The sequence below is a fragment of the Juglans microcarpa x Juglans regia genome, chromosome 8D, assembly GCF_004785595.1.
Source record: "Juglans microcarpa x Juglans regia isolate MS1-56 chromosome 8D, Jm3101_v1.0, whole genome shotgun sequence".
NCBI lineage: Eukaryota > Viridiplantae > Streptophyta > Magnoliopsida > Fagales > Juglandaceae > Juglans > Juglans microcarpa x Juglans regia.
In genome coordinates this window covers 21177147-21204905 of record NC_054608.1, presented here as the reverse complement: position 1 = coordinate 21204905, position 27759 = coordinate 21177147, and the positions used below count along the sequence as shown (strand labels likewise).

General features: G+C 39.7%; 1 pseudogene; it reads left to right on the top strand.

Moving 5' to 3' along the window:
* Positions 1 to 268: 268 nt before the first annotated feature.
* LOC121242270 lies at positions 269 to 26882 on the top strand (annotated as a pseudogene).
* Positions 26883 to 27759: the final 877 nt, after the last annotated feature.

Genomic DNA, 27759 nt, shown 5'->3' with positions numbered 1-27759 from the left:
TTTGTGTTTTGATGTTTGCATTTTCGTATGTCATCTGTTTTTCTTTTCTTCAATCTCAGGCTTGTAGTTTAAGTAACATATATGTGAGTTTAAAAGTTCGCCTTAGCGTCATGACTTTAGTAGTCAATTAGTGACCAATCAGGCAAGATGCTTGAAAGATAGATATTCCTTTTCGAGTCAATCTTATGATTTCTTTTCTGCCAATGTTAGTTCATACAAGTTCAAGAAAACAATAAACTATTTCTTGTCCAAGTATCAAATTTTTTTCATGGTACGGCCAGGAATCATAGACGGAAAGGGTGGATTGGAGAAATGGAGATGCTTTAGTCCTCGGTTGAAGCACCTGCAAGATAGGCAGGTGCTTCAGTCCCCGGTTGAAGTGCATGATGGAGCAGTAGAGCTTTTCCAAAAACGTTTGCAATCGGAAGGTAATAAAAATGTTAAAGATGAAATATTTCAGCTTGTAAAATCGACTGTGACGGAGGAGGAGAATTCTGGCCTGGTTAAGGAGCCGGTCATGGAGGAAACGTTAGCAGCTATGAAGACCATTCCGGAAGATAGTAGTCCTGGGCCGGATGGGTTTGGGTCCATTTTTTTATCTCATGTTGGGATATTGTTGGCGAGAATGTTCTTAACGCGGCCAAGGAGTGTTTTTTCAGGTGTTCCGTTGGGTCCAAATTATACTTCAACTTTTTTAGTCCTTATTCCTAAAACAAATAATCCGGATAGTTTTGCTAAATTCCAGCCGATTAGCCTATGTTCGGTAATTTATAAGTGCCTTTCAAAAATTATAGTTGGAAGAATGAGGCTGTTATTATCTAGCATTATTTCAGAAGAACAAGGTGCGTTTGTTAAGGGGCGTAGTATTTTTGAAAATGCATTGTTGGCACAAGAAGTATTGTGTAGTCTAAATAGGAAGACGAGGGGAGGGAATATAATGCTGAAATTAGATATGATGAAGAAATATGATAGACTGGAATGGAATTTTCTATGGGAGGCCTTAAATGCTTATGGCTTTTCAGATCAGTTTGTGTCTCTTCTAAAGAATTGTGTATAGAATTGTAATTTTTCGGTGATGCTGAATGGAATGTATAGAGGGTACTTCCAATCATCCAGAGGTATTCAGCAGGGATATCTTCTTTCGCCATTTTTGTTTATTCTAGCAGAGGAAGTGTTCACAAGGTTGGTTAAGCAAGCAGTCGATCATAAAAAAATCAAGCCTCTCTCTATTCCTAGAGTGAAAACACAGGTATCCCATTTACTTTATGCTGATGATGTTATATTTTTCTTAAATGGGGATAAAAAATCGGTGAAAGGGCTAATGGAAGTTATAGATACTTATTCTATGTGATCGGGACAAAATGTGAATTCAGATAAGTTTGCCATTTATTTTTCCTCTCACATTTCGTATGCGAGGAAAAAAAGATTACAAAGGATCACTGGATATGGACTTGGGATTTGTCCTTGTACATATCTGGGTATTCCTATATCCTCATCGGTGATTGGCAGGCGTTGTTTTAAGAATATTGTTAATAAAGTGCGGGCAAAACTTGATGGGTGGAAAGGGATTCTATTATTTGCAGGGGGACGTGTTGTGATGATACGACATGTACTATCTAGTTTACCTATTCACCTTATGTCAGTAATGGATGTACCAAAGATGGTCATTAGAAAACTTGATTCAATTTTTGTTGGATTTCTTTGTGGGGGCATGGAGGAGCACCGTAAAAAACATTGGGTGTCTTGGAAAAAATCACTAAACCAACACAAGAGGGAGGATTAGGTATTTGGGATTTACTGGAGGTGCAAAAGGCTATTCGATGGAAATTAGCTTGGAGTGTACTCTATGGTAGCTCCTTATGGGCGAAATTCATGAGGGAAAAGTATTGTAAAAAACATCACCCGGTACAAGAAGTGTTTAAGTGGAATTCCCCTCCTTTATGGAAGTCGATGGCATCATGTTTTGTGGCAGTCATGGAGCAATTAGGATGGCGTATAAATGAGGCACAAATTCCGTTTTGGTGGGAGAATTGGTTTGGTCTTGGTATTCTGGGCAAGCAGGTAGGAGTTGTAGACCAACCAAAATTGATATTGCGGGAGATGATTTCAGGAATAGAGTGGCATGAAGAACGGCTCATGGAGATGATAGGTAGAGAGAGAAGGCTCGGTATATTTGTTTGAAGGTGAAGTTGAGTAGGCTGGAGTTGGAAGATAGGGTGTATTGGAAGGCTTCAAATAATTCGAATGTCACTGTTAAATCTTGATGGGAGATTTGCAGAACAAAAAATGAGGAAGTTAGGTGGGCAAATGCTCTTTGGGATCCTGGTATTCCTCTTAGAATTTCATTTATATGCTGGAAAGGATTATAAGGGGCTTTGAGTGTAGATACCAATATTCAACGCCTGGGCATCTCCTTATGCTCAACGTGTGTATGCTGTGAGCAGCCAAAGATTGAAATGATGGATCACGTATTAGGAGAGGGGGATTTTGCGTTGCAGATGTGGAGAAAGGCTTTGGATATGTTGGAGGTTGAATTTGAATAGCAGCAAAGCTGGAGAAAAAGGTTGTGGAATTGGGTTTCTAGAGGTAGAAAGTCTTTGCATCTAGATCATCTATGAGGCATCACGCTTGTTTTTATTGTGTGGATTCTTTGGATTCGTTGGTGTAGGTTACGCATGGAGAATAGAAAGATGTCAGTCCAAGCGTGTTGGGAGCAGATTTTGTTTTGGTTCAGGAACATATCTATAGAAGTGAAGAGAAGAAAAAATTATATATTGCACATGTTGATATTCTTCAGCGTTGCCAGAGTCCTATTGTAGAGGTGCATAGTCGTATTCATAGGCTTTAATTTTTTTCTTTAATATGTTGTAAAGTTTTTGGATAAGTAGTGAGTTTATTTGTATTTCACGATATTCCTCCGTCAAAAGTGAGGGTTTATTAATAAAACTGGAGAGGGGTCACTATTGGACATGTGACTCTAACTCTTAAAAAAAAAAAAAGTATCAAAGCTCAACTTGGAGAAAACAATAAGCCCAACATATGCAAAGAACTAATAAAGTCAAATTTAAACAAAAATGTAAACATACTAATGTTGAGCTATAAGTCATAATAAGAAATTAGTCAATACTAAAAGTGTACAACGGATGGTGACTATATTCCAGCAATAATAAGAGGTTGTTGATATACTAAGTTATATTCCAGCTATTAAAAAAAAGCAAGAAAATTTCATGCTAATGGTGACTATTTTCTAAATAGCAGCAGTATGAAGATTACGTTTGGATGTTAAGATGAGTTAAGTTGTGAATTGTAATATTTTGTAGATCATATTGAGATGGGTTTATGTTTTTAGGTTGAAATGTATGAAGTAGGTTGTGATGAATTTAACTTTTTTGTAGAAAATTAAAAAAGTCGTGGGTTCCATCAATAATTAATTTGGGATGAGTTAAGTTTATTTCAACAACCAAATATAGTATTCAGAGTATAATTACCGCTAAATGATGAGCGAGAGTCCCTCTCACTATTAGTTATAAATTTATTCAAATTAAAATTACAAGTAATGATCTATAGCATAATTACGACACGTAAGAAAGAAATGTCATACCTGTACTAGACAAGTTGTGGCTGACAACAAACACTATCAAAAGCAAACAAGTTCTCAACTTACAACGTAGTACAACTTTTGAGCAAAATATGCAAAACCAAATCATGCAATAGAAGCGAAATGAGAAGGTTTATTTGTATTTTTCTGGATAAACTTGCTGAAGAAATATACACAGCCTATTCTTCCACCCATATTGCCGTATTTTTTGTTTTTTGTTTTTTTCCCTAAAGAGCCTGGTTATCTACGAAGGTGTTACCAGGAGCCATTAGTATTATACACCCACCTTCCCCAAAAAGTTTAATTTTTCTTGCAAGAATTATATTAATGCAAAGAGCTAAAATAAAAAGTTCCTCAAGCATGGTCTTAACATTATATTTATGAGTATAAAAGTAAGGTCTTTGTACGGCTGGAAACGACCTAGTAGGGGTGCTACCCGCCTATATTTTTATTCCTAGGTTTACTTAAAATAAACGTCTTATGTCTACTTAAAAAATAGATTACATTTCACTAGGTTTAAAAATTATTCCTAAGTCTAAAAGTGATTAAAAATACATTTTTAAACCCAAATTGTAAATTTAGAATTTGTAAATATGACTATAATTTAAAAATAATGTAGTTTTTAAATTTGCTAATGCATACTTTATGAACAAGTCTAACAAATTGCTAGTGCGAGACCCCGCTCCCTATCCCTACCACCTAATAGTTAGTCAAAGGGTGGACTTTGTACGTAAGATGATCTTTGAAATTTACACGGGTATACTACACAGATACACTACACTTACAGGTGGGAAAAACTTACTGTTTATGAACAGTAATTAGACCCTAATTAATCTTTGGATTAGATATTTTGGATTTAATTCTGCATTATGATTTTTCTCATAAGAAAATGCTATTTAGACCGATAAAATTGACCGTGTTTTTTATTTTTTTAACTTACTGGTTAAGAAAGTGATTATTAGTAAATTGATTTTTTTTAAATGTTTAAAATATATAAAAAATGGTTGAGATAAAAACAAAAAAATAAAAAAGTGCATTTGCACTTGTCGGTCAGCTTTCTCGGTTAAAAATGTTGGTCCCAGTAACATTATCCTTTCTCATATTACCTGATGCATAGTTTTGGGTGTATTAGAGATTTTTTCTTAAAATATTTTGTGTGAAAGTTTGGAGAAGTTGTAATAATTATATGAGATGAGGTAGTTTGATTTTGTGTAACCAAACTAGCTATAATTTTGTCAGCTAAGAAACTTGCGTGTTTTACATCACACCACACAACATATATGGTTGGTGTAACCTAAATCAAGTAATGGGGACCTTTGTTTCTTAATGCATGAACAGGAGGGTACCTCAAAACCCATGATTTCCTACAACCTCTAGAGCGGACAAGAAATAGCCGTGCAAAGCACGAAGAAACTGGAATTGAGATATCGACTGTGGAAAAGCAGGCATCGCCTCCTTTCGTTGAGCACATTCTTCCCGGAGGGATTGGGACATACAGTATAAGCCACAATTCATATTTTAATCCAAAGGTTTTGAAGCCAGAGGGTTCAATGTTTACGGTAGCACAAACAAGTGGTACGGATACGAATGATGAGAATTCCAATTGCAGTTCTTATACATGAAGTGGTTTCACAAAAAACAAAACACAAAAAATAATTCAAAATTTTTAAATACTAAAACAAAAATAATATTAAAAAATTATATTCTAACAATATTTTAACTTTATAATATTTTTATTCAACTTCTTCTTTCTCATTTTTCAAAACCCTAAAAGCATCTTATCTCAAACCACATTGCTACTATTCACAAATTATTTTACTACTATTTATAGATCATCTCATCTCATTATACAAACCAGACTTAGTAGGCCGATAGTTCAAGAAAGAAAAAAATTGTTCAACATATTTTTAACCGTCATTGAAAAAATATTTATCATTCCTTTGATTGAAAAATAAGTATAAATAATAAATAATTTTTTAAATATTAAATCAGAGGAGAGTAAAATAATAGTATTTAAAAAGAAAATTATTCTTTTTGAAATAGCTCCATAGATTTAAATGAATAAGTACTATTCGTCTAATTTATTACTATTCATCTTGTATTTGCCATCCGCTAACATATAAACTAATCTAGTGCATTTAAAGTGATTTTTGGGTTAAGGAAGCCGCATCAACCAGTGTCATTGAGGATGATAAATCTACAATAAAATATAATATTTTTCTAAACTAAATACAATTCTAAGATAACTTGCCTATCCTTTGGTTTTTTTTGAAAAATCATTATTAATTCTTATGTTTTTTGGATCTGACGTGGCTAGGGTGAATTTTTTCTCTCGTCTTTGAGGCCTCCTAGGGCTTTTGTGCACGGCACTGGGTGCCGGACCTGTGCCTCCGCCCGATGGTTCGGGCGGGAAGGGGTGGTTTTGACTCGTTCTTCTGAGCAGCGCGTGGTTAATATGATTGGGAATCCAACGGAACCCTCTGAGAGGCGTTTTGTCGATGTGGTGGGATCAAATCCTCAGCTGTTGCCCAATGTGAATATCCCACATCGTGATCTAAACTTTCAAGATGATGACATGTTCTTTGTTTTTTCAAAAGCGAAAGTGCAGCTATCTTTTGAGTTGTTTTGTTTCTCGGTAGTTTTGAAATTCTTATGTCGGAGACCTTCGCTTGATCATATTCGGGGATTTATCAATAATCGGTGGGGGTTGAAAGCAATACTAAATGTTGGTCAATTGAGAAACCCATGTAATGTGTTGGTCTGGATGGCAATGGAAGAGGATTTTATCTCTGTGATGGCGAGAGGAAATTACGAAATTCTTGGCGTGCCTTTTCGAGTTTTTCACTGGACTTTGAACTATGTGGAAGAGGAGGATTCACCTTGGGTACTGGTGTGGATGACTTTGCCGGGCTTACCCCCGAATTATTTTTAGGAATCTATGTTGTGTAGTATTGGCGATGGTTTTGGTAAATATTTGAAGCAGGATAACGCTACGACTTGTGTCTCTCGGCCGAAGACGGCTCGGATTTGTGTGGAGGTAAATATTTATGCTCCTTTGAGGCATTTGTTTTGGCTGGGTCCTCCGCATGGGAGCTCTAGTCATTTTCAGGAAGTCTTTTATGAGGCAGTGCCGAGCTATTGCAGCTTTTGTTGCAAGTAGGGCCATACGGAAATTAGATGCAGACGAGGTCGTGATATCAAGCAGCAAAGTAATGAAATGGCAGGAGGGGACAATAAGAAAGCGGGAAAATTGAAGTGGAAGGAGGTTCATAATAAGGAGAGAACGGAACAGAGGCCTATTGTGCAGGTAGAGATTGGGGAGGCATCGAGGTCTCAATGTCAGGAAATTTTGGATACTCTCCAAGCTCGTAAAAATGATCAATTGGGGAGATCGGATACAATCTTCTTTATATCACAGTTGGGAGTGGTTCATGAGAATTGTGAGGCTGTCTTTAGAGAGGCTGATATGGGTGGGTCATCAAAGGCTAGTCTTGAGGTGCGTATATCTGATGTGTGCAGTTCGAGCACATCTGGAAATCAATGGCAGCAAGAGGATGGGAAAGATGATGTGATGGAGGGTATATCGCATACCCAGATGCTTGTAGTACACTCAAGAAAATGATCTGATATGGTTGAAGACGTTTCAGAAGAGTAGGTAGTTCAGAATTCGGATACTTCTCCTCCCAGGAGCTCGCTGAGGGTGGTTGATGAGGCTTTGGAGTTTGAGCTAGGTGGGTTGGGGAGAGAAGAGTTTTTTGCAGTCAAGGAGATAATTGAGGAGGATGCTTTCAGTCTCTGATGGGGAACAAGAAGGGGAGTTGAATGAGTTAGCTGCACAAATTTTTGATTCTGACCCAGAGATGCATGTTCCTTTGAAAAAGGTAAAGGGGGTAAGAAAAGAGAAGTCTATTGTTGTCCTGGAGCGTCGCATGCATTCCAAAAAAATTATTTGATTTTTTTATGTCTATTCTCATCTGGAATATTAGGGGAATTCTTTCGTTGAAACATAGGCTTCGGCGCATTTTGAATAAAAGTCGTCCTTTGGTGGTGGCTATTTTGGAACCTTTTCTTAATGCGAATAAATGTAATAGACGGGCGAGATGGTTACATTTGCCATCTTTTGTTAATAATGTGGACGTGGGTGGGAAAATATGGCTGTTTTGTTGGAGTGAGCTGTAAATTAGAATCAATCTGTGAAGTATTTTAGGATAGAATTAAAATAGAATTCTTTCCTTTCTAAGCTACCTAAAACTGTAGCCATAAAATCTGGGTAGTTGATACTAGTTTGTATTGCATATATAGTTTGTATACGATGAAGGAAAAATATACTTGAATTCTTTTTGACATGGTATCAGTCACAGGTTCGATCCTGATGCTTCTGCCCCTCCTGTAAACCCACCCACCCACCGCTCTCTTCTTTGCTTCCGGCCATCATGTCGGAATCTGATTCTGAATAGCAGTCTGGTTCCAACCAGACAAACACCCTATTCACTGACTTTACTACCAAAATGACCGAAGCACTAACCAAAGTGCAGACCCCTACCCTTACAGCTGAACCTTCCGCTGCTCCTATTGGCATCAAGTTGGATGGCACCAACTATGCTCTCTAGTCCCAAGTCGTCAAGATGTACATCTCCGCCAAGGATAAATTGGGATATATCAATGGCAATATTCCTCAACCCCTCCAACTGATCCATCCTTTCGAAAGCCGCGCATCGACAATGCCATTGTCAAAGGCTTGCTTATCAATTCCATGAATTCTTCCTTGATAGAAAATTTTATTTGGTTTCCCACTGCCAAACTGGTTTGGGATTCCATTGCAACTACATATTTTGATGGCAGCGACACGTCCCAAGTTTATGATCTCCGATGTCGTGTAGCACAACTAAAGCAAGCAGGAGGACCTCTTGAAAAATACTACAATGATCTCCAGGGGCTGTGGCGAGAGATAGATTTCCGGCGTCCAAACCCCATGGAATGTGCTGTGGACAAACACCATTATAATAGCCTTATTCAGGAAGACCGCGTGTACGTGTTCCTAGATGGGCTTGATGATCGTCTGGATAATATTCGAGGAGATGTGCTCCAGATGAGACTATTCCCTACACTTGAACAAGCCTAAGCGCATGTTCGTCGAGAAGCCCTTCGCCAAGCCGTGATAGTGACTAGAAGCACAGAACCCATTCATGGTGCAGTTATGGCTGCAAAGGGTCTGAAGTTGAACTCTCCCGCTCCACAAGGTGGTGGGAGGTCCAGTAAACATACTCAATCTCGCCAACCATCCGAGCGGGTAAAGTGCACTCACTGTGGAAATACCAAACATACATGTGAAAACTGTTTCAAGCTACACAGATACCCTGACTGGTTGGAGGAGTTTCAGGGAAAAAAACGGCATGCTGCTGCGGATTCCGACGACTTCAAAGGCAAGGTGGCTGTGGTGACTGCCGAACCACATCTCTCCCTTGCCTTATTGAGTCCAACACCCCAGGATTTTTTGGCCAATGATCACCCAGGTAATCTCGGCCATGCACTCTGTATCTCTCACTGCGGCACAGACAGTGGGTCATGGCTTCTTGACTCCGGTGCCACTGACTACATGACCTTCACACCTCAAGAATTTTCCTCTACATCTCCACTTAGACGTACTAGCATTGCAAATGCCAATAGGATGGTGTCCCCTGTTACGGGAGCTGGCATTGTGACACTATCTCCATCACTGTAACTCTCTCATACCCTGCTTGTTCCCTCTCTATCGCATAAACTTTTCTCTGTTAGTCAAGTTACTGCTGAGTTGAATTGTGTTGTCTTAACGTATCCGAACTTTTGTTTCCTCCAGGATATTCTCACCAAGGAGATCATTGGGGGTGATACTAAAAGGGGGGACTTTACTACATGGACGATTTCAGTATGGGTCAGGCACATCATGTACATCAATCTGGTGGTATTCAAGAACGACAACTTTGGCATTAGCATCGTCGATTGGGGCATCCCTTATTCAGCTATATGAAATATTCCTACATTATGTTCTAAATTACTGAATGTTGACTTCAAATGTGAGACATGTATTTTGGCCAAAAGCCATCGTGCTACTTACTCATTAAGTTCCAATAAAAGTGACATTCCTTTTTCCTCGATCCATTCGGATGTTTGGGGCCCTTCTCCTGTGGCTAACTTGTCTGTTATTCGTTGGTTTGTCCTGTTTGTGGATGATTGCACCCGCATGACATGGCTCTATTTACTCAAACATAAAGATGAAGTTTTTAGTACATTCCAGTCTTTTACAATGATGGTCTAGACATAATATTCTGCCCAAATTAAAGTGTTGCGATCAGATAATGGTGGTGAATACGTTAATCACCGATTTCGGGAATATTTTCAACTGCATAGAATTCTTCATGAAACCTCGTGTCCCCAAACACCCCAACAAAAGGGGGTTGTGCCGAAAGGAAGAATAGGCACGTTCTTGAGACTGCTCATGCCTTACTATTAGGTGCCCATGTGCCTAATTCTCATTGGACAGATGTTGTAGCCACTGTAGTCCATCTCCTCAACTGTATACCTTCTAAAGTTTTGAAGTTCCAGACTCCACTTCAAGTTCTTTCCACCTATACCTCCTTACCTTCTGTTTTGAAGCTTCCTCCTCACATGTTTGGCTGTGTGGCATACGTTCACCTCCACAAAAACCAATGGACCAAGTTTGACCCGTGTGCTCTCAAGTTTGTGTTTCTGGGCTACGGACTTCACCAAAAGGGCTATTGCTGCTATGACCCTAGCACCAAACGGATCCATGTTACTACTATGGACGTTACATTTGTGGAGTCAGACATGTTTTATCACCCAATTCTATGCTTCAGGGGGAGACCCAAAATGAAGCAAACAATTGGTTGATATTGGAGTGGCCGAATTCCATTGAAGTTAATGAGGAAAGGCCTAATTCCATTGAATTTAATGAGGAAAGGGCTTCTGAGGAAGACACGGCACACACAGGAGAGGAAAATGAACCCGAGATAGTGACAGAGACGTCCTCCCCCTTACATGTACATGTCCCATCTCCTGAGAATACTCCTGAGGTAAAAACTTCTTCTCCTCTAAATACAAATGACAACAATATTATTGTTGGTTATATCTTACCTTTCAGGCATAACTGTGGCAAGTCACCAAACAAATATTCTCCCAATATTGAAGCACGAAGCTCAAAGTATTCAACTACAAATTTTATGTCCACAAAGCATCTATCCGAACCACTCAAGAAGTTTGTGCATGAAGTTTCTATTGAAAAAATTCCTATGGATGTTCAGGAAGCTCTAACTGATCCGCAATGGACTAAAGCAATAGAAGAAGAAATGAAGGCTTTATTGAAGAACAACACGTGGAGTCTAGTTCCACTGCCTAGAGGAAAAAGAATCGTGGGTTGCAAATGAGTGTTCTCTATCAACCACAAAACAGATGGATCCATTGAATGGTACAAAGCGAGATTAGTGGCAAAGGGATACACACAGACATATGGTGTAGGCTACAGGGAGACATTCTTGCCTGTAGCCAAACTTAATACCGTTAGAGTTCTGTTGTCACTTGCTGCCAACCTAGACTGGCCCCTACATCAGTTTGACGTAAAGAATGCATTCCTCCACGGTGATCTTCAAGAGGAGGTCTACATGGATATCCGACCAGGCTACACAGCCTCCATAGATGTAATTTGTAAGTTGCAACGTACATTATATGGCTTGAAACAATCTACCAGAGTTTGGTTTGGGAGATTCAGCTTGGCAATGAAAAAGTATGGTTTTCAACAAAGCAACTCAGATAATACTTTATTTCTAAAGCACCAGAAGGGCAAAGTAACGACTCTAATTGTTTACGTTGATGATATGATAATCACAAGAAATGACACAGAGGAGATAACTCAACTTCAAAAACAGCTTGCAACTGAATTTGAAATGAAGAACTTGGGGGGACTAAAATACTTTCTGGGAATAGAAGTGGCGAGATCGAAAGAAGGCATTTTTCTCTCTCAACAAAAATATATACTCGATTTGCTATCAAAAGTTGGACTATTGGAGTGTAAGCCTGCAGACACCCCAATAGTTCAAAATCACAGACTTGGTATTTACACTGACCAAGTACTCGTGGATAAAGGGAGATATCAGCGATTGGTTGGTAAGTTAATTTACCTCTCTCACACTCGCCCTGACATTGCCTATGTCGTAAGTGTTGTAAGTAGTTTATGCATTGCCCGAGTGAGGATCACATGGCTGCCATGATTAGAATACTGAGATATCTGAAATCATCTCCTGGGAAAGGACTCATGTTCTCAAAGAATGACCACTTTAGAGTCGATGGCTACACCGACGTTGACTGGGCAGGGAATCTCTCGGATAAAAAGTCAACGTCAGGTTATTTCATGTTTGTGGTTGGCAACCTGGTCACATGGAGAAGAAAGAAACAAAAGGTTGTGGCACTATCAAGCACAGAAGCTGAGTTCCGTGGTATGGCTAAGGGGTTATGCGAACTCCTCTGGCTGAGAATATTGCTGACCGAGATAGGCTTCCCTCCTACAACCGAGATGAATTTGTTTTGTGACAACAAGGCATCTATTGATATCTCGCATAATCCAGTTCAACATGACCGCACAATGCATGTGGAAGTGGATCGGCATTTTATCAAGCAAAATCTCGAAGCCAAGATAATCAAATTTCCATTTGTTAAGTCAGAGGATCAATTAGCAGATATACTCACAAAGGCAGTATCAAGCAAGGATTTTTACAACTCACTTGTCAAGTTATGCATTCAAGACCTGTATGTATCAACTTGAGGGGGAGTGTTCGCTTGAGCTGTTAATTAGAATCAATTTGTGAAGTATTTTAGGATAGAATTAAAATAGAATTCTTTCCTTTCTTAGCTACCCGAAACTGTAGCCATAAAATCTAGGTAGTTGATACTAGTTTGTATTGCATATATAGTTTGTATACGATAAAGGAAAAACGTACGTGAATTCTTTTTGACATGTTTTGGGTGGAAGCTCTTGAGTTTGAGCTAATTTCGTGTACATCACAAGCTATTTCAGGTTGGTTCTCTTATGGTAGTAGGCGTGTGTTGAGAAATTTTGTGTATGCTAGTTGTTTCCCTGATAGACGACAAGATCTATGGGATTATCTCAGGTTGCAAGACCCTCATGGGCTGCCTTGGCTCATTGGGGGGCATTTTAATATTATCCGGAATGATAGCGAAAAAGTTGGGGGATTGTTACAAACTTCTCGGGCTAACGCTGATTTTAATGGGTGCATAAACGATTGTGCTTTGCTGGATCTCCCTTTTAGAGGTAATCGTTTGTCTTGGTGTAATGGAAGACTTGGAGGAAGGCGAATATGGGCCCGTTTGGATCGAGTTTTGGTTAATATGCAATTTCTTAATTTATTTAGGGGTGCAAACATTAGCTACCTTCTGCGAACGTCGTCAGATCACTCCTGATGTTGTTTCAATTATTTTCTAATAGTGAGGATTGTGCTCGACCTTTTCGATTTATTCGAATGTGGGGTTCTCACAACGATTTTCTTTCGTTGGTGAGGCGGATTTGGATGGAGAATGTAGAAGGTTGTGCTATGGTGTGGATTAGAAAAAAATTAAAAAGATTAAAAGGTGTGTTGTTGCAATGGAATAGAGATGTCTTTGGGCGTGTAGAGGTTGAAATCAAGAGGTTGGAAGATCGGATTATTTGGCTGGAACAGGAAGTTACAAGTAATTTCTCTGCTTTGTCCGAAAATGAGCTAATGTGTTGTAAACAAGAGCACTTGCAGTGGGTTAACAGGGAAGAAGTCTTGCTTTGTCAGAAATCCAGGATCAAATGGATTACGGAAGGGGATGCAAATACAAGTTTTTTTCATGCTACTCTGAAAGTGAAGAGGAAGAACAAAAAAATTGAGAAAATGTCTCTTGACGATGGAAGTGTATTAGATTCGATGGACAAAGTGCATGATGAGGCTGTGGGATTTTTTCAGAGGTTATTTTCCTCATCTGCCATACTATTAGACACCCCAGAATTGGACTTGCTCATTCCATCCGTTACAATGGCAGAGAATGAATTATTGTGTGCGATGCCATCTGTTGAAGAAGTAAAGCATGCTCTTTGGTCAATTCCTACGGACATTAGTCTAGGACCTGTTGGGTATTCAGCTTCTTTCTTTTCTCTTGCTTGGGATATTGTTAAAGATGATCTTGTAGAGATGGCGAAGGATTTTTTTGCTGGAGAACCGTTTTCTACTTTTTATGGGGCAACAAATTTGGTCTTGATTCCTAAGGTGGAGGAACCTATGGGATTTGGACAATTTCAGCCTATTAGCCTTTGTTTGGTGGTGTACAAAATTATGACAAAGATTATGGTTGTGGGATAGGCGCCTATACTTGAAAGAATTATTTTGAAAGAGCAAGCAACATTTATCCCAGGACGAATCATTTTTGATAATATGATGATGAAGATTGATTTGGCCAAGGCATACGACCGTGTGAATTGGAGGTTCCTTATGGAAGTTTTGTGTAGATTGGGTTTCTCTGATAATTGGAGAAATCTAGTTTACAATGGGATTGCTTCTCCTTATTATTCGGTGATGTTCAATGGTTGCACAAAAGGTTTTTTTAGGCATCGTGTGGGCTACGGCAAGGTGATCCTCTATCGCATTACCTTTTTATTTTGTCACAGGAGATTCTCTCTCGCATGCTACATCAACAATTTAGTGCGGGTTGTATTAAACCTTACCATTCGATTGGGGGTACCTTTATTTCTCATTTGTTGTATACGGATGATATTCTGATTTTTGCAAATGGTGGAAAGGTGTCCATCCGGAATCTCATGTCAACGTTGCACCGGTATGAATCTTTGTCTAGACAGCTGATTAGCCTGAGTAAGTCTACTATTTTTTTCTCTTCTTCCATCTCTACAGATAGGAGAAATAGTCTCAAGCTGATTTCCAGTTTTGAGGAAGGATCATGGCCTTGTTTATATTTGGGAATTCCACTTTATGTGGGGCGGATAAAGATTAGATTATTTGATTTTTTGTTGGCAAAAATTCAGAAAAAGTTAGCGGGTTGGAAAAGTAAGTCTTTATCTTTCGGGGGGAAGATCCTTCTTATTAAACATGTGTTGAACAACATGCCAATCCACATGTTATCTATTTTGAAGGTGCCGAAAGCCGTGTTTGCAAGTCTTAAAAGAATTCTTTCTGATTTCCTTTGGGGCTCTTCGATGGAGATTAGAAAGCACAAATAGATTTCATGGAGGAGTGTGTGTAAGCCAGTGGAGGAGGAAGGTCTTGGTATTAGAGATCTTATGGAGGTGCAAGATTCTTTGCTTATGAAATTTGGTTGGAAATTACTAAAGGGGGATTCTATGTGGGCGTAATTTTTTCGAAAAAAAGTACCATGGGAGGGAGCATATTTATAACGTTAGTCAGGAGAACAAAGGATCCCATCTCTGGAAGGGAATTACAGTGGTAATGCCAAAGGTGATGCTGAACTCTCAATGGCTAGTGAGGAATGGGCAGTTAAATTTTTGGATGGATAATTGGGTGGGGTGTGGTTTATAAGGGAATCCACATAAATCACGCTCATCCGTGATTTCCTCTCTGTCAATATATTTGTATAGCTACCTTGTTTTTGGCTGTATATTCCTAAAGTAGTTGTAGTCTTGTTTATGGTTGTATATTCCTTAAATAGCCGTATTCTTGTATTATATAAAGATGAATTGTAATGCAAAATAATAGTGAAGATTTTTACCAAATTACTTGTGTAATCCTTATATGGTATCAGAAGGTTCTTCTCCCACGAGAACAAAAACGTCTTCCAACTCCATGTCGTCCAATGGTAATTCTTCGGTGCCCAATGGCTCCAACTCTGCATCTACACTACCTCTTGTTACTATCAACACTTCCAGCCAATTGCCCTACAAACTCACATCCTCAAATTATCCTTCCTGGCGTGCAACTTTCCTCACTATTCTCATTGGCTATGATCTGATGAAATATTTGGATGGCACCTTTCGGTGTCTTCCTCCACCTGCTGCGGATTCTTCTATCTCTGCTATGGCACTCTATGCGCACTGGTGCCAACAGGACCAGTTACTGCTGAATGCTATTTTTGCTTCAGTTTCTGAAGTAGTTATGCCCCTCATTGTAATGACCACTACAAGTCGTGATGCCTGGCAGCAGCATCTAGCTCGCTTGTTTGCTAGCAAATCACCGACACGGATCATGCAGTTGAAGGAAGATCGATCTCACCCTTATTCAACAGGGTTCCCACACGGTGTCTGAGTTCTTTCATGCAGTTAAGGTAATTGCTGATGAACTCTCTTTGATTGATGCACTAGTTTCAGATGATGATTTGACATTATATGTGCTTAATGGCCTTGGTTCTGAGTTTCGAGCTATGGTAGCTCCTATTCGCACAAGAGAAACTGCCTTGTCTTTTGTAGAATTGCATGATATGTTAATTGGTCATGAACACTACCTTAAACGCATGGATGGAATTACTCCAACCCTAGTTGTCACTGACAATTCCTCTCAACGGAAGCCCTCCAATTCTCGGTTCAAAAATAACAAGACCCGCTCCAAACAAAATTCCTCCACCAAAGCTCCTTCTAAGAAGTCGTCTGTTATGTGCCAAATATGTGATCAGCCTAGTCACACTGCAAAGCATTGTGCAAAAATGCAATCTTGCCCTGCTGCCAACTGTATTACTTCTTCAGCTCCATCGAATGGCAAATGGCTTCTTGATTCCACTGCTTCTCATAATATTACGTCTGATTTGGCTAATCTCTCCATTCACTCTGAATATGATGGACAAGATGAGGTTGTTCTTGGAGATGGCATAGGTTTGCAAGTTACTAACATCGGTTCCACCACTATTTCTTCCCCTTCCCGTTCTCTTACTTTAAAAGAAACTCTGCATGTGCCTCTTATTCATAAAAATTTGATGTTCGTTCACAAGTTTACTCATGATAACAATATTATTGTTGAATTTCACCCCTTCTTTTACCTTGTGAAGGATCGGATGACGGGAGTGGTGCTCATGCGCGATAGGTGTGAAGATGGAGTTTATCCCGTGGAACTATGTTCTTCCTTACCTCAGGCTCATGTCAACGCCTTGGCTGGAACCCGTGCTTCATTTGATCGTTGGCATCATTGGCTGAGTCACCCTACTCCAAAACTTTTATTATCTCTTCTTCATAGTTTTCATTTACCTGTGTCCTCACCTATGACCTTATCGTCATGTATTTCGTGTCATTGCAATAAGTCGCATAAATTGCCATGCAGTCTCACTTCTCTTAAGAGTCATGCTCCTCTTGAGTATTTGTATGCCGATGTTTGGGGACCATCCTCGATTTCTTCTGTTGATGGCTACCGATATTATGTACTTTTTGTTGATCATTTCACAAAGTATTGTTGGTTCTATCCTATGCGAAATAAGTCGGATGTGTCCTCTACTTTTGCTCAATTTATCGCTATGGTTGAAAATCAATTCTCCAAAAAATTTAAAATTTTTATTTCGACAATGGTGATGAATTTATCAAACTTAGACCTCTTCTGGTTGCTCGTGGCATTAGCTATTTTACCACTGCCCCGCATACTCCCCACCAAAACGGTACTGTTGAATGTTGCCATCGATATATCATCAAAACGGGGATGACCTTTTACATCATGCCTCCGCTCCTTCTACTTATTGGTCATAAGCTTTGGCCACGACAGTTTACCTTTTTAATCTTCTTCCTACTCCCTTACTCTCACGTCGAAGTCCCTATGAAGCGTTATTTGGAACGGGTTCCAGACTATCATAAGTTGCGCACCTTTGGGTGTCAATGCTACCCTTGGCTTGTTCCCTATCACACAAATAAATTTCAACCCAAGTCCAACCCTTGTGTTTTTCTCGATTATTCCCTGACTCAACATGCTTTCAAATGTTTAGACCTTCACATGGGTAAGCTCCATCTTTCACGTCATCTTACTTTTGATGAAAATATTTTTCCCTTCACAAAGGCAACTTCATGTGCTCCTATGGCTGCTGCTACACCGTGCCCTGCTGCTTCTTCTCCTACTTCTGTTCCTTCGGTTTGCATTGTTCCTTCGGATGATCTCCCCGTCACACCTTTTGCGCCTGATGCTATGGCAACTGTGACTCCGTCTCCTACACCAGGTATGGCTTCCTCTTCTCATGCTAGTAATCCCTCTAGCTTTGAGTCTCCCCTGCCCATAGCACCCGCACCTCCTACCCGCACTCATCCCATGGTTACTCGGGCTAAGAATAATATTTTATGTCCTAAGCAACTCTCAGTTAGTACCAAGAATCCTCTTGCACCACCATTGGAACCAACCTGTGTCTCTCAGGCACTCAAGGACCCCCACTGGCGTAAGGCCATGGCAGATGAATTTACTACCTTAGTTTCACATGGCACTTGGAACCTGGTTCCTATGTCCTCTACCTCCAATTTAATTGGCTGTAAATGGGTGTTAGATTAAGCATTATCTTGATGGTACAGTGGATCAGTTTAAGGCACGCCTTGTCGCAAAAGGGTTCAATCAGCGCCCATGTGTGAATTATATTAAGACCTTCAGTCCTGTTATAAAACTGACCACCATTCGACTTATTCTATCACTGGCTTTGTCCAACAATTGGTCACTCAAGCAAATTGACGTCAATAACGCGTTCCTTCATTGTCAATTAATTGAGCAGGTGTTTATGCAGCGACCTGCAGTCTTCATTGATTAGTCCCATCCTCATCATGTTTGTTCTCTTCAGAAATCCATTTATGGTCTCAAGCAGGTGCCTAGGGCCTGGTACAATGCACTATGCTCTGGCCTTCTCGAGTTGGGTTTCTTTAATTCGAAGTCTGATAGCTCCTTGTTCATCTTCAATCGGGATGGGATTCTGTTCTATGTGTTGGTGTACGTTGATGATTTAATCCTCACTGGCAATAACAGTCAGTTCTTGCAGCATGTTGTCAAATCTCTAGGTGATAAATTTTCACTGAAGGAACTAAGTGATCTGTATTATTTTCTCGGGGTGGAAGTCATTTCGGTTCAGCAATGTTTATTTCTTTCTCAAAACCGTTATGTTCATGATCTCCTTACCAGGTTGAAGATGGTTGGTGCTAAGGAAGTTCAAACACCCATGTCTGTGTCTGCTAAGCTCGTGCTTGATGATGGTTCAGCTAGTTGTGATGCTACCGAATACAGGCGCACCATTGGTTGTCTTCAATACCTCTCGCTTACTCGCCCAGACCTCAGTTTCGCAGTCAATTGTCTTGCTCAGTTCATGCACAAATCGATAGTAACGCACTAGCAACATGTTAAATGACTCTTACATTATGTCAAACTGACCATTCACTTTGGTCTCTTACTGCGTCGTCAAACAAACCCAGTGCTTAGGGGCTTCTTAGATGCTAACTGGGGTGGGGATCTTGATAATCGAAAGTCTACTACGACTTATATAATTTTTCTAGGCAATAATCCTATCAGCTGGCACACTCGGAAGCAAAAAGAGGTGGCTCGTTCCTCTACGGAAGTTGAGTATCGGGCACTTGCCACTGCAGCTTCGGACATAGCTTGGATTCAGTCTCTTCTTGATGAACTTGGTCTCAAGTTACGTGAACCACCACTCCTACTCTGTGATAATGTTGGCGCAACCCAGCTCAGCCTTAATCCTGTTATGCATTCCAGGATGAAACACATCGCCATTGATCTTCACTTTGTCCGTGACTTTGTTCGTCATGGTAAATTGCGTGTTGCTCATGTTCACATGGATGACTAGCTCGCCGATTTACTGACAAAGCCTCTTGCTCGGTCTCGCCTCAACTTGTTACGTGAAAAAATTAACGTTGCTGATGGAACGTCCATTTTGAGGGGTCGTATAAGGGAATCCACATAAATCACGCTCATCCGTGATTTCCTCTCTGTCAATATATTTGTATAGCTACTCTGTTTTTGGCTGTATATTCCATAAATAGTCGTATTCTTATATTATATAAAGATGAATTGTAATGCAAAATAATAGTGAAGATTTTTACCAAATTACTTGCGTAATCCTTATATGGTCCCTTAAGTAATCTTTGTCTGGTGGTAGGTAGCTGTAATTTGTTAGTTGATGAAGTGATTGATGAAAGGGGGCCGAAAATTGAACAAATTCAAAGCCTGGTTAGGCCTGAGGTATTGCAAAAAATTTCAGAATCTGGTGTGAGGCTTCGGCGGGGAAGGGATGTGCTGATATGGAAGCATTCTTTGGATGGAGACTTTACCACTAAATCTGCCTAGAATATTTCTAGGCAATGTGGATAAGTTTGTGAATGGAAAAAGTGGCTTTGGCAAGCTGAAATACCCAAGAAAATCTCGTTCTTCGTTTGGAGGGCAAAGCATGGAGCTGTGCCAACTGATGATTCTATTCAGCGCTTGGGCATCCCGTTGGCCTCTAAATGCCACTGTTGTACCATGCCTCAAGTGGAAACAACGAATCATATTTATGTGAGGGGGCAAATGCTCAAAAGGTATGAAAGTTTTTTGCAAACCTTTGTCAAATAAGATTGCCACTGATCCGAAATTGGGAGGGTATGATGTCTTTTTGGTGGCAGAGAGCGATGGCACACTCTCAAGTTGGGTGGATCCGTGGAGCTCTTCCCATTTTTATTTCTTGGGCTTTATGGAAGTCTAGGTGTGCAGCTAGAATGGAAAGTGAGGTGTTTAAGATAGAAGATGTTATTAGAAATGTGAAGTTTTTACTTACTAATGCTTCTTGCAAGCTGGAAAAATTTCAGTATATGAGAAAGAATGAGAGGTCGGTGATGGAGAGTTTAAGGATCCTGATTGTTCCGATTCATAAGAAAAGAGCTATGGCTAATAAATGGAACTTGTCGCCGATAGGGAGGATGAAGCTTAATGTAGATGGTAGTGTGTGCAATAATCCGGGACATGCAGGGGGTGGAGGGATCATCCGAGATTCGACTGTCAGAGTAATAGCAGGTTTTGCCCACTCCTACGCCGTTGCATCAAATACTGTTGCAAAATGTTGAGCGTTACTTGATGTTCTTCGCTTATGCAACATTTTAAGGCTACGGGATGTCATAGTAGAATCGGTTTCGATGGTGATCATGAATTGGCTCGCATTTGGATTTTGTCGACTTTGGTTCCTGTGGGATTTTTGGAAAGAGATCAAGGAGCATGCTCTTGAGCTCAATGCACGGTTTAGGCAAATCTTCCGAGAAGCAAATATGGTAGCGGATTGTTTGGAGAAAGAAGGTTCACATGGAGTCATGAAAGATTTTATTGGTGCGGAAATATTACAACCTCGTTTGCGAGGATTGTTGATATGGATCGCTTGGGAATTCCTTTTATTAGAGAGAAATGAGCATTGTAGTAAAAAAGAAAGAGGTCGAAAGGCGTTAGCTGGGTTGATTGAGGCAGAATTTCCATCTGGAGTTTATCGTTTGGAGTTAATGCTCAAGTTTTGACGTTGGCGTTGGCGTTGCACATTTACGTACGTCTGGCGTTCGTTTCATGTTGGTGCGGGAAATGGTTCACGGTGGTCTGTCTTTCTTGAGTCATTATACAAAATCTTTTGTTTTAGTTTGGGTATTGGTTATTTTTCTGTGATTTTGGTTTTTTGACTCATGGAATGGGTTGTGTTTGAATATTTGTAAATCCTGTGAAGTCTGGATGTTGCCATGGTATTCCTCCGCCATAAGTGAGATTATGTTTTTTTCGAATAAATGTGGACCGGGGTCACTCTTAAACATGTGACTTCGCCTCTTTAAAAGAGAAAAAAAAAAAAAAAAACTTGCCTATCCTTTGGCAACTATAAATAATCTTAGCTAAAAATAATGGGATAACTACTTATTCAAATAGAAAAATTCTATTCATCATCCACACACCATAAACCATACTTTTTTTCTCTCTCTTACCAAATGTGTGGTATATAGATGATGAATAGTAAAATTTAATAAGTTTAAGAAGAAAAAAAATTAAAAAAATAAATAAATAAGTGTGGTGTGTGATGTGTGGGGATGATGAATAGCAAAACTCATTCAAATAAGTACCCTTGCATTGTCACTATGACTTTTTTCAAAGTAATAATGGTATTAATATATTAAATATAGAGTAGAGAAGATGAAGAGCAATCCATGAAAGAAATGGAGGTGTCTCCAATATTTAAAATCCCAAATTGCATAATATTTATTAATGACCTTTCAAATTAATTCAAACTTAAAAACGGATGATGTGACTCAATTCGAGCAATGCTACAGCTTCAAAAATTCTATATTAAATTTCAACTCTAAAAGATTAATTTCAAATTGTCACAATAATTAATATGTCTCTTCAATAAACCATGTAACATTTTTCCATTTGAAAAGCATTTTGTTGATGTGTAATATGTTACATACATGAACTCAAATAAATTAGTATCAAATATTCACAATAATTAATATCTAATTCTTTAGTAAACTACATAACGATCTTCCATTTAAAAAGTGAAAATGCTATATCAGAATTTTTTATTTATTTAATGAATAAGGAAGTGTTTTTTTTTATTATATTTTTGAAATTTTTTAAAAATGCTAACTGAATTCTTCGACTGATTCTTTGGTATTGTGCCATTGATAGAGGCAGGGACGAAATTGGGGCAATGGCCAATGGCGGAGTGACCGTGTGAGGGAGGGCCTATCCCAGAAAGGCCCAAGCCCAAGAAGGCCAAGCTATGGAACCCTAGGCCCAAGGGAGGAAGCTGGAGACCCCAGGCCCACGGATCCGGTAACGAGCGCGAACCAACCCAAAATGGCCTGTCGACACCAAGCTTAGAGGTGCCAAGGAGAACGTCCTGAGACTTGGCAAATTGTAGAGCCCTATCACAAAGCACCGCACAAGACACCTAATTGCACGAGGACGGCGGCACGTGCTCGATCACAGATTCGATAGACCCAAGGCACGTCGTGATCAATGCCTATGTCAAGAGACTTGGTGTGCAACGGCACACCCAACGTATGAAGGATGGCTCGCCTGCGATCTGACACACTGTCATGGCAGGGAGGTGGCTGCAAGACAGACCTAGTACAACTGACATGGCACGATCTCCCACTAGGCCGCGGACTGACACACTGGGGTGATAAGAAAATGAGTGGTGGCAAGTCTGACCCTTGACACACCACGATCTCCCTCAACAGCGGAACCTGAATCAGGTATAAATAGGGGAGAGCCCTTCTACAGGAGTCTCTCTCACTCTCTGTCCGATAACCCTTACTATTATTCTGTATTTTTGTGCTTCCTCCATGGAATTATCTACTGACTTAGGTATCGGAGTGACCCTGGGAGTCAACGGAGCCTATTCTCCCTCTTAGTTGCAGGCAACATGGAGCTTGGGCATCGGGGTCCTGCAAAACACGACATCAACAGGCCATCACATTCTTCTACGAACAACAACCATCGCAATAGCTTCGACTCTCTCTCTCCCTCTCAGTCAGTCACTTTCTTCTACTTCAAGTCTCCTATTTTTGACGTTGTTTTTTAGTTTAATGGACTTGTAAGGGGTAACAGGATTTTGGTAGGGATGTAAACAGGGAAACTGGGCAGAAGAACAAGAGCTTTGTAGAAATGATAAAATCCACCAAGGTTGGTATTACCCAAGAAGACGATATAGACGACGAGGAAGGGTTTGTCCTTAAGAAGGAGCCCTCCACTACTGTCACCACTACCCACAAAGGTATTGTGAAATAAGTCTGTCTGGGTTTTCGTCAAGTATTGAGCTTCTGTTGGTATTATTGCTCTATTTCTTTCTAAAGAGCGGGCACTGTTGCTAATTTCTTATGTTATATGCAATAAAAAATTGCTTTTCCATCCTTTTCATTTGATTTATAAAAGCGCGAGGCTATACAGGGGAATTGAGGGTAAAACTGGATGCGAAGACCTCTGATCAGAAGGCTAACACACCACGTTCGAAGCATTCTTCCACAGAGCAACGTAGGAGGAGCAAAATCAATGACAGGCAGGTCCTCCTTCCTTAGATTGTAGGCCTATTTCTCGTTTCTCGCTTTATATCTGTATTTACTACGTATAGACTATAGTGATTGTGACCTTCCTGATCCCTGCTTAATAATCCTTCCCTTTTTTCCGTTACTTATTTGCCACTTGAGTGTGACTGCCAAAGTGAATGATACAACTTCACAGGTCTCAGGGGCATGAAGAAAATTCCTGTGCCCCTTTAAAGTTTCCGGCATTCTGTTCATTGTTTCTTTCCCTAATTTTGATTCCTCTTTCTTTGTTGAAACGGTTGAATTGATCTTTGTTCTAAATCTAGAATGCTTAAGTTATCTGCTTTATTAGCTGTATTTTGTTTCATTGTAGTTTCATACCATGTGTGCTTAGAGGGTTGGTAGTGCCACCATAGTAGTATAAGGTCTCTGATAAAGGTCGGAAGAATGTTGATGAGTAAGCATATGGGGTTTTGCAAATTAGATTAGTGTGGCTAAACAATTTTTTTGGAACATGGTGTGGGGTGAGATTTTCTATAGTTGCCTTGGTGCTTTTAATACACACACATTATCTGTATGCGTTTTGCTTGTTTGTTTGTATGTGTATATGCATGTAATTTGATGTTCAGCTTAAGTATAGTCAATAAAATAATTCCTTTCCACTAGGTTAAGCAGAAAAACAATATTATGGTTTTTGGGAGCACAGATTAGCATTATGGCCCATTTTCTTACTAGAAGCAATTAGTTGATTTTATACTAAAATAATAAGAGTAAACATGCAGATTTCAGATGTTGCGAGAACTCATTCCTCATAGTGACCAAAAGAGAGATAAGGCATCTTTTCTATTAGAGGTATTTCCTTTATATCTTATAGTAATATATTGTCTGAATTCTTTTTTTCACCTTAAGATGTCATAAATGTTGAATGATGGGGTTTCTGAATCTTTTTTTACGTTATTGAGTACATTCAGTTTTTACAAGAGAGAGTGCAGAAAGTATGAAGGTCCATACCATGGATGGAACCACGAATCAGAAAAATTGATGCCATGGGTAAATTTTATTCTTGCCTCTGCATTTTTTGTGTAATTTGCAACATAGTAGTTAAAGGACCGACTTGGGATGTGTTGTAAAGACAGACATCCTGAGTGTGTTCTGCACTAGTAGTTCTTCTAGATTACCTAGTATATGGTTCTGGGGAGTGGGGTCGTGTATTCAGAGTTTACTCCCCAAAGATGGGCGAGGTTCCATGTCATAAAAAAGTATATTATTTCTTAACTTCATGTCTGCGTTCATGTGTCCTGCCCAAATAGACCTGGCTAGGTGGTGATTTGTGCCTCAAGAGTGAATTAGGCCTCTAAAACTTGAGCCTGCTGGTGCTGCACATACTACTGATCATATATTTGGGGAATTGATGGTGGAATTTACACTGTCATAAATTCATGTAATTGACATTATCTCCCTTGTTTGTAACAGAGGAACAATCACAGACATGTGGATTGTTATGTTGATCAATCTTGAGGCATAAATAGTGGGTCTGCTCCTGCATTAGTGTTTGCTGGGAAGTGTGTCGAGAAAAATATCTATGTCTCTCCAACCGTTGCTGGGAGTGCACAGAACCCTGTAGAATCTGACATTAGTACTTCCACTACCTTTAAACCGAAGGATCATCATCCTGGAATCACCAATACAGCAATGCCCTTTCCTATGTCACTCCAGCCAAACTTCTTCACACTTGTTAGGACTAGTGGTTCAATACCTGAAATTCCTCCTAAATTGGCTTTTGATGTTGAAGACATTCCCTCTTAGCCTCAACCAGAGTTATGTCATATGAGATCATGGCCTACTGATGGCATTGCTACAAGTGACAAGCTGAAAGAACGGGAGTTGACTGTTGAAGGTGGTACCATTAGCATCTCAACTGTGTACTCTCAAGGGTAAGTATAGTTGTAATTCACATAATCATTAGGTTGTGCATTTTTTGAAACATAAGTCTGTTTTGTCTGCACATAGTCTTGAGACAAATTCTTAATCTTGATTTGGTTCTTGTTAATTTGTTATTGTAGATTCATGTATGATAAACGCTAATGTACACACTATCAACACTCTTAGTAATTGCATATTTGGCCCTGGCTAATGCAAAAGTCAGGCACTTCATGTGGCATGAATTTTAAGGCACCATTATTCTTTCAGTGTCGTAATCATTTGAGGGCAGAATTCATTAATAATATTTGCACTGGATCAAATCATCTCCCTCTTGCCTTTAGCTTACCAAGCAGGTCTGGGAAGTAGCAACTCACGTTGTCAGTATTGATTAGCACCTTGCTCAAAGTTTGTTCCTAGAATATTATAGTTGCAACAGTATTGTTAAGATAGTTGTGAGATGCCTTTACAAACCCTATTAACATTGAATAGTCCCAGGCCTTACCACATGTGGGATTTAAATCCGCTAGAGTTCTACACAAACTCTAGAGCCTAGAGTGGGAGAGAGATAGATACACAATGGGTCCCACAACATTTATTGAGCGTTTAATACTGCCCAAGAAATTCACTCGGGCAGTCATAAATGCTGTGAGATCCACTTTGTGCGACTATCACTCTCCCACTCTAGGCCCTAGAGTTCGTCAAACTCTAGGGGATTCCAATCCCCGTGTGTGCAATGTATTACCACTAAACAAAAGTTGACCAAAATTCTCACTCTCTCAGCTCGTGGATTTTTAACATCTGGCCAATTTCTGGGATCTATATGGTAGACATAGCTATCTATACATTCTCCATTAGTCGGTGAAAGGACATTGTCAAGTAGTCATTTGAGAGTGCTAAAAACTGTTATATTTTCACATCTTTTTGAGAGCCCTATTTTGTAACAACGTGTCGATTATGAATCAAGAACATAAAGGGATATTTGGTATTGAATAGCTTGTTGAGTACTCTGACACAAGCACTGTAGAGTTCTGGAGTGGATCTGTCACAGGCCAGCATCTCAGTGAAACTTGAGCTTTGGAAGCAATCTAGCAGAAGAGCGACTGGACCTCCATCTACTATTAAGGTATATTGGATCTGTAGTTTTGGAATTCCAAGTCTCTTATCCATTAAAATCTTATACTGATTTTATTACACATTCAACTTCCATCTCTTTCAAACTACATCAATGTGCCTAAATTTTGTCAACCATTTCCTCCCGAGGTAATTATTGGTGTTCCATCTAGCAATCAAGGAACCACAAACTCTAGAGTTGCAAGCACCAAAGAATCCAGTCAAGTTCTAAAAAAGCTTGAGACAGGCGAAACCTAATCTGAAGAATCCAGTCAAGTTCTAAAAAAGCTCAAGACAGGCGAAAACTAATCTGACAATTTCATTCTTTTTCTTTTTTTGTATTTATATAAAATGATGTTTTGGGGGTAGCCTATATCATCCAAACGTGTGTCTCTCTTTCTATTTGTCTACTGATATTATAAGGCATATTTTACCCATTCTGAAGAAGCCAGTTGCGGCTGCCGGCCTATGCCTCCAACGTCACACCTTCAGGTAAACAATTGTCCATCTCCGTACCTCCCTCTCTCTAATTGACCACAAATATGCCCAAACCAATCTGTACCTAATAATTAGAGGTCGTCATCCAATCCACCCAAATCCAATCTGCCCACATAGTCGACAGTTTCCACCGCAACTCGACCTACGATGCTGCTAGTAATCCACTATTAAAGACTCAATTGTTTGATCCAAAAACTCTAGAATTGTTAGATTTTATTTTCATTAAAACTTTAATCCTCATAATCATAATATTCTACCACGCTTCCAAATCGGACGTCTACGGTGGCCCACTATATCGACATTGACCCTGTAGTAGCTCTTTCCCTTTTGGCGGCCTCACTCATCTATCAATATTCAATAATTTAACACCATGCCCATACATAGTACCTAGACATTTTAATCCAACCTATAGGTTGCACCCTTCGTGGTTGATACTCTTGATGTGGTTCTTTCTCTGATACCAATTATTAAAGACCCAAGAATTGATACAAAAGCCCTAGGACCATCGCATGCTAATTTGATTAAACTTTTAGCCCTCAAGATTATAACACGCTCCCTGCTCAACATGCTTGGTTATCTAGACATGGAAGTCTGAAGATGACTCTCCATGAGGGCTGTTGTTGTTGCGCTTCTATAA